The sequence below is a fragment of the Dendrobates tinctorius genome, unplaced genomic scaffold (assembly GCF_039654945.1).
Source record: "Dendrobates tinctorius isolate UK_male_01 unplaced genomic scaffold, ASM3965494v1 ptg000009l, whole genome shotgun sequence".
In the NCBI taxonomy this organism is placed as follows: Eukaryota; Metazoa; Chordata; class Amphibia; order Anura; family Dendrobatidae; genus Dendrobates; species Dendrobates tinctorius.
Genome location: NW_027361677.1, coordinates 3,828,344 through 3,843,166, shown reverse-complemented (window position 1 = coordinate 3,843,166; position 14,823 = coordinate 3,828,344).

Here is a 14,823-nt window from a genome sequence, read left to right as displayed (position 1 = left end):
AGATACACCGCTAAGGATGACGAGTTGGAATGTGGCATAGATATGATGAGTAAGACTGGATAGCCAGAGAATCAATGCCAGGAATGTGGCAATAGAAGAAAATATTGTGGAACACCTACTATATAGCGAGAAGAAATCAAAATTTAAAAGTTGAATAGAAAAGTTCCTGCTGTACATGCGCAGAATGATTAATGATTACAGTACACATTACTAAACCGCCAGGGCAGCACATTATGGATTTCTGCCCTTTACGCTAAATTCTCTTAAAATGACCCTTGTTGACCTGCTGTTAATAGCTGGAAACATTACCAATAATGGGCTAATTTTCCAGTTTAGCAACAGTATTGTCAGGTTGATTCTGTTAACACCCCATGTTATGAGGAACATACAATATCTGAACATCTACCTGACGTCAGACAAAATTTAATCGCAAAAAATTTCAGAATGGAGCACGGTTGTGCCCTGGAGCTCACTCGTTGTCACGCCTAACGTACTGATGCATTATTAACTGTACAGTTTAACTTGGGTAAGGTTTTTTTCCTAAAAAAACAAAACAAGAATATATTCTAAAAATTAGTAGTAATGGTACATTACACATGAGGATAAATGTTGAATGAAAACACGCATATCCACCCAGATATCCACATAGCCCTCGCTTGCGTGGGTACTATGTGGCCCTAAAGATGCTGGGAGCAATACTATATGAAACAATTCGGGAGCATTGCTTGATTAGTTTTTATGTTGGTGACCAGTGTGAACACCTCTCTAAGGCTAATGTCTGAATGCATGGGTGAATGTGGACACCTCTCTCAGTAAAGCCTACATTTATCGGTTGGCAGGAACCAGCTGTAATTAAAATCACCACATGGTGAAGGGCGGAGTGTTCAGTCAGAAAGCTAACATACAAATAACAAAAAATTGACTGGCACATCAAAAACTAGTCTGAACAGGTGCATACCAAAAAACAGCTACTTACAGTACATGTACAATATATGAAGATGGTTGCACTCAATCATGTTAAAACATGTCAATGTGAAATATATGAAAGGTGAATAGCAAAAACGGCTTTTGAATATTAGGAAAAATAAATGAAAAATACATGAGACGCATTGCACAAAATTTGGCCAAATGTCTGCCCATCAACCAACGTCAAGGTGGCCTCAAGAGTCAGGCTAGCTTTCTGACTGAGGCGGCAGACATCACTGCCACTATGGGGCCTATGAGTCGGGGCCCCCGATGCCTGTCCATTATTCTGGCGTTTTAATAAGCTAAGTCAATGCGAAAGCTCAAAAGACTTCTGGAAGATAATACTGTACGGAGGACTATGTTGGGCCCATAATACTATATTGAGTGTTATATGGAAGTTAGAATAATGTATGGAGGACTATATGGGTGTCACGGAAGTGGTTTGTGGAACCACTGTGCCACGGACCGTGGAGAGCCTGGAGGGGCATGACTAAGCAAACACCTGACTATTCACTAGAGCCTTAGATGGTGAGGTTAGTCTTGGCTCCCGAAGAACGCCAGGTGCCATTCCAGGATAGACCAATGGATGCGCAGCAGCTGGACCCAGAGGACAGACTGGAAGGAGCAGCTGGCAGGGTTTGTATTAGAATGCAGCAGGCAGTACGCATCAGAGTGCAGCAGGCAGTGTTTGTAACAGAGTGCAGCAGGCAGGGTCTGCATTAGAGTGCAGCAGGCAGGGTCTGCATTAGAGTGCAGCAGGCAGGGTCTGCATTAGAGTGCAGCAGGCAGGGTCTGCAGAAGAATGCAGCTGGGACCGGTATGCAACCTTACACAACTTAGTCTGCGAAACAGGAAGGTTACTCAGGCACCTCCTCAGTGGGGAGGAAGCAATATATACATAACTAGCTGAAGAGCCCGGCGCTGCCCAGGCATAGTAACTAACTGTGGTTATAGAAAATTATAATTATCCTCCATCCCATAGTCCCGTACCCATATACCCATCATACATATCCACGATCCCATAGGCCCGTGCCCATATACCCATCATACATATCCTCCATCCCATAGTCGAGTGCCCATATACCCATCACACATCCTCCATCCCATAGTCCCATGTCCATATACCCATCATACATATTCTCCATCTCATAGTCCCATGCCCATATACCCATCATACATATCCTCCATCCCATAGTCCCGTGCCCATATACCCATCATACATCCTCCATCCCATAGTCAAGTGCCCATATACCCATCATACATATTCTCCATCCCATAGTCCCATGCCCATATACCCATCATACATATTCTCCATCCCATAGTCCCGTGCCCATATACCCATCATACATATTCACTATCCCATAGTCGAGTGCCCATATACCCATCACACATCCTTCATCTCATAGTCCCGTGCCCATATACCCATCATACATATCCTCCATCCCATAGTCCCGTGCCCATATACCCATTATACATATCCGCTATCTCATAGTCCCATGCCCATTTACCCATCATACATATTCTCCATCCCATAGTCCCATGCCCATACACCCATCATACATATTCGCCATCCCATAGTCGAGTGCCCATATACCCATCACACATCCTTCATCTCATAGGCCCGTGCCCATATACCCATCATACATATCCTCCATCCCATAGTCCCGTGCCCATATACCCGTCATACATATCCGCCATCCCATAGTCCCGTGCCCATATACCCATCATACATATCCTCCATCCCATAGTCCAGTGCCCATATAAACATCACACATCCTCCATACCCTTGGTCCCGTGCCCATATACATATCCGCCATCCCATAGTCCCATGCCCATATACCCATCATACATATCCTCCATCCCATAGGCCCATGCCCATATACCCATCATACATATCCTCCATCCCATAGGCCCATGCCCAAAACCCATCACACATCCTTCATCTCATAGTCCCATGCCCATATACCCATCATACATATCCTCCATCCCATAGTCCCGTGCCCATATACCCATCATACATATCCGCCATCTCATAGTCCCGTGCCCATATACCCGTCATACATATCCTCCATTGTATAGTCCAGTGCCCATATACCCATCATACACATCCTCCATCCCATAGTCCCGTGCCCATATACATATCCGCCATCCCATAGTCCCGTGCCCATATACCCGTCAAACATATCCTCTATCCCATAGTCCAGTGCCCATATACCCATCACACATCCTCCATCCCATAGTCCCGTGCCCATATACATATCCACCATCCCATAGTCCCGTGCCCATATACCCGTCATACATATCCTCCATCCCATAGTCCCGTGTTCATATACATATCCTCCATCCCATAGTCCCGTGCCCATATACCCATCATACATATCCTCCATTCCATAGTCCGGTGGCCATATACCCATCACACATCCTCCATCTCATAGTCAACCATTATGACATCATAATGAGCGGCGGCGGGGCTTGCAACCTATGATGACATCAGCGTCGCCATGGCAACCATTGTGACATCATAATGAGGGGCGGGGCTTGGTGCGCACACACTGCTTCCCCAGTATGCAAATAGGGGCATTGTGACATCACAATGAGGGGCGGGGCTTGACGCGCACACACTTTTTCCCCCAGTATGTAGACGGGGGCAAAATTGTTTGGTGAATTGGAACGCGCGGGGTTAAAATTTCGCCTCACAACATAGCTTAGGACGCTCTCGGGGTCCAGTCGTGTGACTGTGCCAAATTTTGTGGCTGTAGCTGCGACGGTGCGGATGCCTATCCCGGACATACACACACACACACACATACATACACACTTTGAGCTTTATATATTAGATGTCCCACAGCTATTGGCTGGGGAGAAAATAGCAAGTGTACGCGCTGACCCTTTGAGGGCAGGAGTGCACGTGCGAGTGCCCTAAGGACATGGTTAGAGTACCAGATGGAAGCATGCAGAGCATGGGGAAGGGAAGAACTGACCACAGCACGGGGGGAGTGAAGAGACACACCGGAGACCCTGCCTGTCAGAGCAGGACTCCTGCGTGGTGCTAAGAATGAGGCCCATAATACTGTATGAAGTACAATATGGGAGCCATAATACTGTATGGAGGACTATATGTGGCCCATAATATTGTATCAAGATCTATATGGGGCCATAACATTGTATGGTGAAATACATGTGGCCCATAATACTGTATGGAGGACTATATGGGGCCCAAAATACTGTATGGAGAACTATATTGGGCCCATAATACTAAATGGAGGACCATGTAGAGCCTATGTGGGACCCATTATACTGTATGTAGCACTATATGGGATTCATAATACAGTACGGAGTACTATGTGGGGCCTATAATACTGTATAAAGACTATGTGGGGTCCATTATACTGTATGGAGGAATATGTGGGGGCCATTATACTGTTTGCAGAACTATATTGAGGATGTTATACTGTTTGCAGGACTATGTTGGGGGCCATTATACTATATGCAGGACTATGTGTGGGTGCAATTATACTGTATTGTGAACTATTTGGGGAACATTAAACTGTTTGGAGTGCCTTGTGGGGGTCATTATACTTTTCGGAGGGCCATTACACTGTATGCAAGCGGTTATACAGTATGAAGTTTTGTCCATCATGCTGTGTAGAGGCTGTGAAGGGACCAGTGTGCTGCTTTGCAGGCTGAGTGGGGGCATTATACTGTTTGAACGGCTGGTGGGGATAGTTGAGTTGGGGCAATCATACTGAGTGGAAGGGTGTGGAGACCATTATACTGTATGGAGACCCATTATTCTATATTGAGGGCTGTGGGGAGATCACATTTAGGGCATCATATTATGATGGGATCACCATAGTTTGCTTAGTTTAAGGGGGGTAAAGGAGTGTCATCATACCAATTGTGTGGAGGTTACTGTGGAAAGGATTCACTGTGGCAGTATCATTATGTGTTTTGGGAAAACACTATTGTTGATTTTATGGGGCAATAAAAAGGAAATCTAGGGGCTTCAATAGGAGGAAAATTACTTTGTAAGGGCTGCAAAGTTGTGGGATATGTTGTTCTGTGGCACCGCCGAGTATTATTTCTTGTTTTGGGGGAGGGAGCCCAATTAGAGCTTCTGCTATGGGACTCCATGATTTCTTTGTACACTGCTCCACACAAGAAACGTCTCATAATGGGTAAAATCAGTGAGCTGCCTCAAGACCTTCACAACTTTATTGTTGCAAAACCTGCTGATGGCATTGGCTACAGAAGACTTTCTAAACTGCTGAAGGTTCCAATGAGCACTGTTGGGGCCATAATCTGGAAATGGAAAGGAAATCATTTCACCATAAACCAGCCATGACCAGGTGCTCTCCGCAAGTTTCAGACAGATTAATGAAAATAATTTTCAGAAGAGTTGCACAAGAGCTAATGAATGGAGAGCTACAGAAAGACCTGTAATCAGCGGATACAATTGTTTCAAAGAAAACAAACATTAACTCAATCAATCTCTATGGCCTGTGTGCATGCTCACCATGCAAGACTCTGTTGCTAAACAATAACAATGGTCAAGTGCATTTCGAGTTTGCTCAACAACATTTAGGCTGTGTGCCCTCATAGCGATTTTTAAGCGTTTTTGCCGCGATTTTCGGCGCAAAAACGTTTAAAAATCGTATACAGAACGCCCCCCATGCATTCCTGTGGCATTCCGCACGTGCTGTGCTAATGCTGCGCTTTTTTCCACGGTGGAATCGCATCGCGGAAAAAATCGCAGCATGCTCATTCTTTGTGCGGAATCGCAAAGAATTGCCGCGATTCCGCACAAATAGGAATGCATGAGAATCGCTTACTTCCCGCATGTGGCTATGCCCACCATGCGGGAAGTTAAGCGTCTCATGTGTGGTTGGTACCCACGGTGTGGAGGAGAGGAGACTGTCCTCCAGACCCCGGGTACCATACCCCTGTAAAAAAAAAAAAAAAATAAAAAAAAAATCGGGGTATATTTACCTTCTGGCGTCCCGCGCTACATTCCCGGCCTAAGCGTTCCCAGTAATGCCTTGCGGCAAGGCCCTGTAGTCTCGCGTGACTCTAGCAGTCTCGCAAGATCGATATAGCAACGGAGACTACGTCATCACAGGTCTCGTAAGGCATCGCTGGGAACGCTGAGGTCCGGGATGGCAGCGCGGGACGCCGGAAGGTAAATATACCCCGATTTTTTTTATTTTTTGTTAGCATTTTAACATTCTATCTTTTACTACTGATGCCGCATAGGCGGCCTCAATAGTAAAAAGCTGCTCACACTTGTCAAACACTATGTTTGACGAGTGTGACCAACCTGTCAATCACTTTCCAAGCGATGCTTCAAATCGCTTGGAAAGTGCTTGAATATCGCACGCGAAAGTCGCGGTAAAATTGCGGTGAAATCGCGCGGAAAAAAACGCGCAATTTCTGGTAAGGAGTCCAGTTTTTAGTGTCCGGAATAAAACGCTACGTGGGCCCATAGCCTAAAACAAGTCTGAGAAATACTGGAAGAATACAATCTGGTCAGATGAGAATAAAATTGAACTGTTTGGACACCATAAAGAGTGTAAGCGTGCACACAGTCCATGGAGCTTGAGTGCATTACTGATTGTTTTCGCAACAATAAGGTTGCAAAGATCTTGAGATGGCTCACTGATTTTACCCAACATGATAGATAGAAAAGTACTAACTTCAATGCAAATATGTTGTGAAAAAGGAAATATTGGGAAAAATATTATTCATGTGTTAAAATGACAAGGACTCGCTACAATGTTTGTCAATACATTTCTGCTTGGTTGGAGATGAGGTGGAGCGTGTCCATTCACCGGGTGAAGTCATAGCAGAGAAAATATAACAAAATACATTTCACAGTTACTTAAGAACCATTCAGGTGAGATATGTCACAGTTTAAATCCATTCTCTTCCCTGTCTCAGCACTATTTCATAGAATTTATTGTCCTCCATCTGACACAATCTTTAGCATTTCGTTGCGGCTCTTTGTCCTTTGGTTCTGTTAGGTATTGTGTCTTTATTATTCTGTTGGATAACAGATTCAAAACTGCTGTTATTTCACATTCATCTATTCAAAAAAGAATTAATGTGTTATGAAGAAAAGCTTACAAGGAAGTGTTGTAGTGATCAATGTAGACAATATTTGGCTATGCATAGATTGGCCAAATTTCTGCTTTTAGGATGCAAAAAATACAGTGGCATGTAAAAGTTTGGGCACCCCTGATCAAAATTACAGTACTGTTATTGTGAACAAGTTGAAGATGAATTGATCTCTAAAAGGCCTAAAGTTACAGATGACACATTTCCTTTGTATTTTAGGCAAAAAATTATATATATTTTCATCTTTTACATTTTAAAAATTACAGAAATAAAAATTGTCCAATGCAAAAGTTTACGCATTCTGCATGGTTAGTACCTAGTAGCACCCCTTTTGAATATATCACAGCTTGTAAATGCTTTATGTAGCCAGTCAAGAGTCTTTCAAATGTTTGAAGGATTTTCATCCATTCTTCCATGAAAAATTCTTCCAGTTCTGTGAAGAGAAAAATATTCAGGATTGAGAGTCCTCAGTAGTTGATACCTTTTAATGGCTAACTGAAAAGATGGTAATACATTCCAGTTCTGTGAGATTTCTGGGTCATCTTACATGCACTGTTATTTTGAGGTCTAGCCACAGATTTTCAATGATGTTCATTTCAAGGGACTGTGAGGGCCATTGTAAAACCTTCAGCTTGCGCCTCTTGTGGTTGTCTATTGTGGATTTTGACGTGTGTTTAGGATCTTTATCCATTTGTAGAAGCCATCCTCATTTCAACTTCAGCTTTTTTTTTTACAGATGTTATGTTGGCATTACAAATTTGTTGAAATGTCATTGAATCCCTTCTTCCCTCTACCTGTGAAATGTTCCCCGTGCCATTAGCTGCAACACAACCCTAAAGCATGATTTATCCACTTCCATGCTTAATGGTTGTCGAGATGTTCTTTTCCTGAAATTCTGTGCCCTTTTTTCTCTCCACACATACCTTTGAATCATTGTGGCCAAAGAGTTCTATTTTAACCTCCACAGGACTTGTTTCCCAAATGCATAAGGCTTGTTTAGATGTTCTTTTGCATACTTCTGATCCTGAATTTTATGGTGAGGACACAGGAGAGTTTTTCTTCTGATGACTCTGGCATGAAGGCAATATTTATGTAGGTGTCTCTAAACAGTAGAACAATGTACCACGACTCCAGATTCTGCTAAATCTTTCTGAAGGTCTTTTGCAGTTAACTGGGGATTCTGATTTGACTCTAGCAATCCTACGAGTAGCTCTAACTGAAGTTTAGTTTGGTCTTCCAGACCTTATCTTGACTTCTACTGTTTCTGGTATCCGCCTTTTCTTAATTACATTTCAAACTGAGGAAAGGGCTTTGCAAACTTTTTATAGTCTTCTCTTGCTTTGTGGGCATTCACCATTTTAATTTTCAGAGAGCTAGGCAGTTGCTTAGAAGAACCCATGGCTGTCGTTTTTTGGCAAAAGGTTAGAGGTGAACCTTATCTGAGCAAACAAAAGTTTGCATATGGGCTCTACATGGTCCTCCATTTAGTATTATGGGCCCAATATAGTTCTCCATACAGTATTTTGGGCCCCATATAGTCCTCCATACAGTATAATGGGCCACATGCATTTCACCATACAATGTTATGGCCCCATATAGATCTTGATACAATAATTTGGGCCACATATAGTCCTCCATACAGTATTATGGCTCCCATATTGTACTTCATACAGTATTATGGGCCTCATTGTTAGCACCACGCAGGAGTCCTGCTCTGACAGGCAGGGTCTCCGGTGTGTCTCTTCACTCCCCCGTGCTGTGGTCAGTTCTTCCCTTCCCCATGCTCTGCATGCTTCCATCCGGTCCTCTATCCATGTCCTTATGGCATTTACACGTGCACTCCTGCCCTCTTAAAGGGTCAGCGCTTAAACTTACTATTTCCTCCCCAGCCAATAGCTGTGGGACATTATGTATATATTGCTTCCTCCCCACTGGGGAGGTACCTGAGTAACATTCCTGTTTCGCAGTCTAAGTTGTGTAAGGTTGCATACCAGTCCCAGCTGCATTCTTCTGGAGACCCTGCCTGCTGCACTCTACTGCAGACCCTACCTGCTGCACTCTACTGCAGACCCTGCCTGCTGCACTCTACTTCAGACCCTGCCTGCTGCACTCTGTTACAAACACTGCCTGCTGCACTCTGATGCATACTGCCTGCTGCATTCTAATGCAAACCCTGCCAGCTGCTTCTTCCAGTCTGTTCTCTGGGTCCAGCTGCTGCGCATCCATTGGTCTATCCTGGAGTGGCACCAGGCGTTCATCAGGAGCCAAGACTAACCTCACCATCAGAGGCTCTAGTCAAGTGTTTGCTTAGTCATGCCCCTCCAGGCTCTCCACGGTCCGTGGCACAGTGGTTCCACAAACCACTTCCATGACACCCATATAGTCCTCCATACATTATTCTAACTTCCATATAACACTCAATATAGTATTATGGGCCCCACATAGTCCTCCATACAGTATAATCTTCCAGAAGTCTTTTGATCTTTCGCATTGACTTAGCTTATTAAAATGCCAGAATAATGGACAGGCATAGGCCCCATAGTGGCAGTGATGTCTGCCGCCATTGGTGGAACGCCACTTATTGAGTGGGACTTTGGCAATAGGACACCTTTTTATAGGTCATCAGTTGAACAAGGTGATATTATTTTTCACTAAGTGGCAGGATTGCTTTCTAATTACTGATAGATTTCACCTGGTGTAATGACTTTCCATGGCTTTTTGCACTTCTCTTCTTTCATGTTTTCAATACTTTTTTCCTGTTTCATATCTCATTATTGCTAGAGTTGAGCGATACCGTCCGATACTTCAAAGTATCGTATCGGATGGTATCGGCCGATCTTTAAAAAAAGTATCGGTATCGCCGATTCCGATACCGGAAGTCCCATTCAAGTCTATGGGACTTCCGGTATCGGAATAAGAAAAACCCTTTCCTGCCCTTGTACAGCCTCTCTGGGGTCTGTACGGGCCTTTCGGGGGGCTGTGCCGGCCTGCCAGGGGGTCTGTGCAGGCTCCGGTGGTCTGTGCCGGCCTGCCGGGGGGCTGTGCAGGCTCCGGTGGGCTGTGCCGGCCTGCCGGGGGGCTGTGCCGGCCTGCCGGGGGGCTGTGCAGGCTCCGGGGGGCTGTGCCGGCCTGCCGGGGGGCTGTGCCGGCCTGCCGGGGGGCTGTGCAGGCTCCGGGGGGCTGTGCCGGCCTGCCGGGGGGCTGTGCCGGCCTGCCGGTGGTCTGTGCAGGCTTCGGGGGTCTGTGCAGGCATCGTCCGATGGGACTACAAGTCCCATCGGGCGATGCCTGCTACCATGACAGTGATTGACACATTAGCCAATGATGGGACAGTAGTAGTCCCATCATCCGGCTAATGTGTTAAATGTAAAAAAAAAAAAAAAAAAATTACATGCTACATACATACAACATGCATACTACATACATGCTACATTCATACTACATACTACATACATGCTACATTCATACTACATAAATACTACATGCAACATACATACTACATATATACTACATACATACTACATATATACTACATGCATGCTACATACATACTACATGCTACATACTACATACATACTACATGCATGCTACATACATACTACATGCTACATACATACTACATATATACTACATGCATGCTACATACATACTGCATGCTACATACATACTACATATATACTACATGCATGCTACATACATACTACATGCTACATACATACCACATATATACTACATGCATGCTACATACATACTACATGCTACATACATACCACATACATACTACATGCATGCTACATGCTACATACATACTACATATATACTACATGCATGCTACATACATACTACATATATACTACATGCATGCTACATACATACTGCATGCTACATGCATGCTACATACATACTACATACATACTACATACATACCACATATATACTACATACATACAATACATTCATACAATACATACATAGACATACAGTACATATAACATAGAGTAACATACTTACCAATACTTGTCACATTGTTCCCCGAAGCCATTGTCGTCTACGGAATAAATATTAACATAACAAACCACAAAAATACTCACCCACGATCCGAAGCAGTCCACGAGTGTGTCCCACGACGATCTTGGGTAGAGAACTGCAGCATCAGATGATGCTGCCGTTCTCTACGGGCTGCAGGAATCCAATGACGGAAGGTAGGTATCCTTCCGCACTGTATTCCTCCGCCACTTAAAAAAAAAAAAGTCCCTAGTCTCACTTTATGCCATTGCTGTGTGGGAATTTCCCACGCAGCAATGGCATAAAGTGAGACTAGGGACTTTTTTTTTTTAAGTGGCGGAGGAATACAGTGCGGAAGGATACCTACCTTCCGTCATTGGATTCCTGCAGCCCGTAGAGAACGGCAGCATCATCTGATGCTGCAGTTCTCTACCCAAGATCGTCGTGGGACACACTCGTGGACTGCTTCGGATCGTGGGTGAGTATTTTTGTGGTTTGTTATGTTAATATTTATTCCGTAGACGACAATGGCTTCGGGGAACAATGTGACAAGTATTGGTAAGTATGTTACTCTATGTTATATGTACTGTATGTCTATGTATGTATTGTATGAATGTATTGTATGTATGTAGTATATATGTGGTATGTATGTAGTATGTATGTAGTATGTATGTAGCATGCAGTATGTATGTAGCATGCATGTAGTATATATGTAGTATGTATGTAGCATGCATGTAGTATATATGTAGTATGTATGTAGCATGTATGTATGTGGTATGTATGTAGCATGTAGTATGTATGTGGTATGTATGTAGCATGTAGTATGTATGTAGCATGCATGTAGTATATATGTAGTATGTATGTATGTATGTAGCATGTAGTATGTATGTAGCATGCATGTAGTATGTAGCATGCATGTAGTATATATGTAGTATGTATGCAGCATGCATGTAGTATATATGTAGTATGTATGTAGCATGTATGTATGTGGTATGTATGTAGCATGTAGTATGTATGTAGCATGCATGTAGTATATATGTAGTATGTATGTATGTATGTAGCATGTAGTATGTATGTAGCATGCATGTAGTATGTATGTAGCATGCATGTAGTATGTATGTAGCATGCATGTAGTATATATGTAGTATGTATGTAGTATGTATGTGGTATGTATGTAGCATGTAGTATGTATGTAGCATGCATGTAGTATGTATGTAGTATGTATGTAGCATGCATGTAGCATGCATGTAGCATGTATGTAGTATGTATGTAGTATGTATGTAGTATGTAGCATGTATGTAGTATGTATGTGGTATGTATGTAGCATGTAGTATGTATGTAGCATGCATGTAGTATATATGTAGTATGTAGTATGTATGTGGTATGTATGTAGCATGCAGTATGTATGTAGCATGTATGTAGTATGTATGTAGTATATATGTAGTATGTATGTAGCATGTAGTATGTATGTAGCATGCATGTAGTATGTATGTAGTATGAATGTAGCATGCAGTATGTATGTAGCATGTAGTATGTATGTAGCATGCATGTAGTATGTATGTAGTATTTTTTTTTTTTTTTTTAACATTTAACACATTAGCCGGATGATGGGACTACTACTGTCCCATCATTGGCTAATGTGTCAATCACTGTCATGGTAGCAGGCATCGCCCGATGGGACTTGTAGTCCCATCGGACGATGCCTGCACAGACCCCCGAAGCCTGCACAGACCACCGGCAGGCCGGCACAGCCCCCCGGCAGGCCGGCACAGCCCCCCGGAGCCTGCACAGACCACTGGCAGGCCGGCACAGCCCCCCGGCAGGCCGGCACAGCCCCCCGGAGCCTGCACAGCCCCCCGGCAGGCCGGCACAGCCCCCCGGCAGGCCGGCACAGACCCCCACAGGGTGCACAGACCACCGGCAGGCCAGCACAGCCCCCCGGCAGGCCGGTACAGACCCCGGGCAGTCCACACAGCCCCCCCGGCAGGCCGGCACAGCCCCCCGGCAGGCCGGCAGAGACCCCCGGAAGGCCCGAAATGACGGCGCATCATGATGCGCACACACCGCACATCATGATGACGTCAGTCTGTCAATCAACTTTGAACTTCCGATTCCGATGCCGAATTCCGATATTGAAAAAATATCGGAAGTCGGTATCGGAATTCCGATACAGCAAGTATCGGCCGATACCCGATACTTGCGGTATCGGAATGCTCAACACTAATTATTGCACATCTACCTGTCAAATGGACTTTATCAGCCTATAAATGTACCAATATTTTGGGTCTTATAAGTAGTGACCCTATCAAAGGTAATGTGTGCAACAGCAACAGGAGGTGCTTATGCAGCAGATGGAACTCCACGCAAAGACTGTTTGTGGAAGGCCGGTAACTACTCCCCCAAGTCCAGGTGATGACTCATACGTCTGGAAGGCCTGCTACACCCAGTGATGTAAGGGCCGAACTTTATATTGTTCTCGGACTTGTGGTGGGAGGCGGGGGTGCCAGTTTACTCAGACAGGAGCTGCTTCAACCACAAAGAGACTCCATTGTAGTCGGAGGCGGATGAGTTACTCCTCTGTGTCCTTGCTGGCGATGAGGACGTGACTGTGCCCCATGAGGTTGAGATTCCTGAATTGGGTGTTTCTGGGGGGATTTTGGGATGGCTCAAATGGAGGACCTTATGTTAAAAGGGGCATGGGACAATGTTACTGTGTAAGTGGGGTTGCCCAGGAGAGAGAAGGCTGACACCAGGTTTCCATATTTCGCCGTAAATGAGAATTTGCTATATCTGATCACTAAACTAAGAGGGGAAGTATTAAAGCAACTATTAGTACTGTGACTCTTTAGGCGTAGCTGTACCCAAGCAAAAAAAGGAGATAACCAGCAAGTATAGAAGGAATAGTAGTAGTCGTTTTTGCAAAGAACTTCTCAATATTTAATGAATCCAATTATGCTACATATATAGAAATTTTTTTTAACCCCTCACCCCCCCAAAAAACTACACGTTTCGGCAGATGCCTTTTTCAACTGCTAAGGGAGATCCTGAAGGACAAAGGAGCATTGTTCATGTTCAAAGTAATGAGAGAATTAAGTAAGTCTCTAAAGATTACACAACTCAGGATGACAGTGTACCATCTGCAGATGGACAGGCTGGTGGAGAGGTTCAACAAGATGCTGCATTCCATGCTTAAGAAGGTTGTGGAGAAAGATGGTCGAGTCTGGGATTGCCTACTCTCATACCTATGGCTCTCTATTAAGAAAGTTCCACGGGCCTTTACAGAGTTCTCACCGTGTGAGCTGTTTTACAGACAGCACCCTCCCCGGGACTTCTGTATCTTGTAAAGGAGACCTGGGAAGCAGAGGTTACACCCCACCGGAGCATCAATGAACATATGGCCCAGATGCAGGACAGGATCATGAAGGTGATGACAATTGTGAGGGAGAAACTCCTTCAAGTGCAAGAGGCCCAGGCAAGCGTCTACAATCAGGCGGTGAGACTGAGACAATTTAGCCCTGGAGACTGGGTGTTGGTGTTGATCTCCATGATCGAAAGTACATTTCTGGCTAAGTGGCAGGGGTTATACGAGGTGGTTGAGAAGATGAGTAACCAACTATAAGGTCCACCAACCACAGAGAAGAAAGCCATACCAGGTGTACCACATGAACCTTCTTATACTGTGGTGAGACAGGGAAGTGACATGTCTGGGGACAAACCTAGAAGGTTGAGAATGTGACA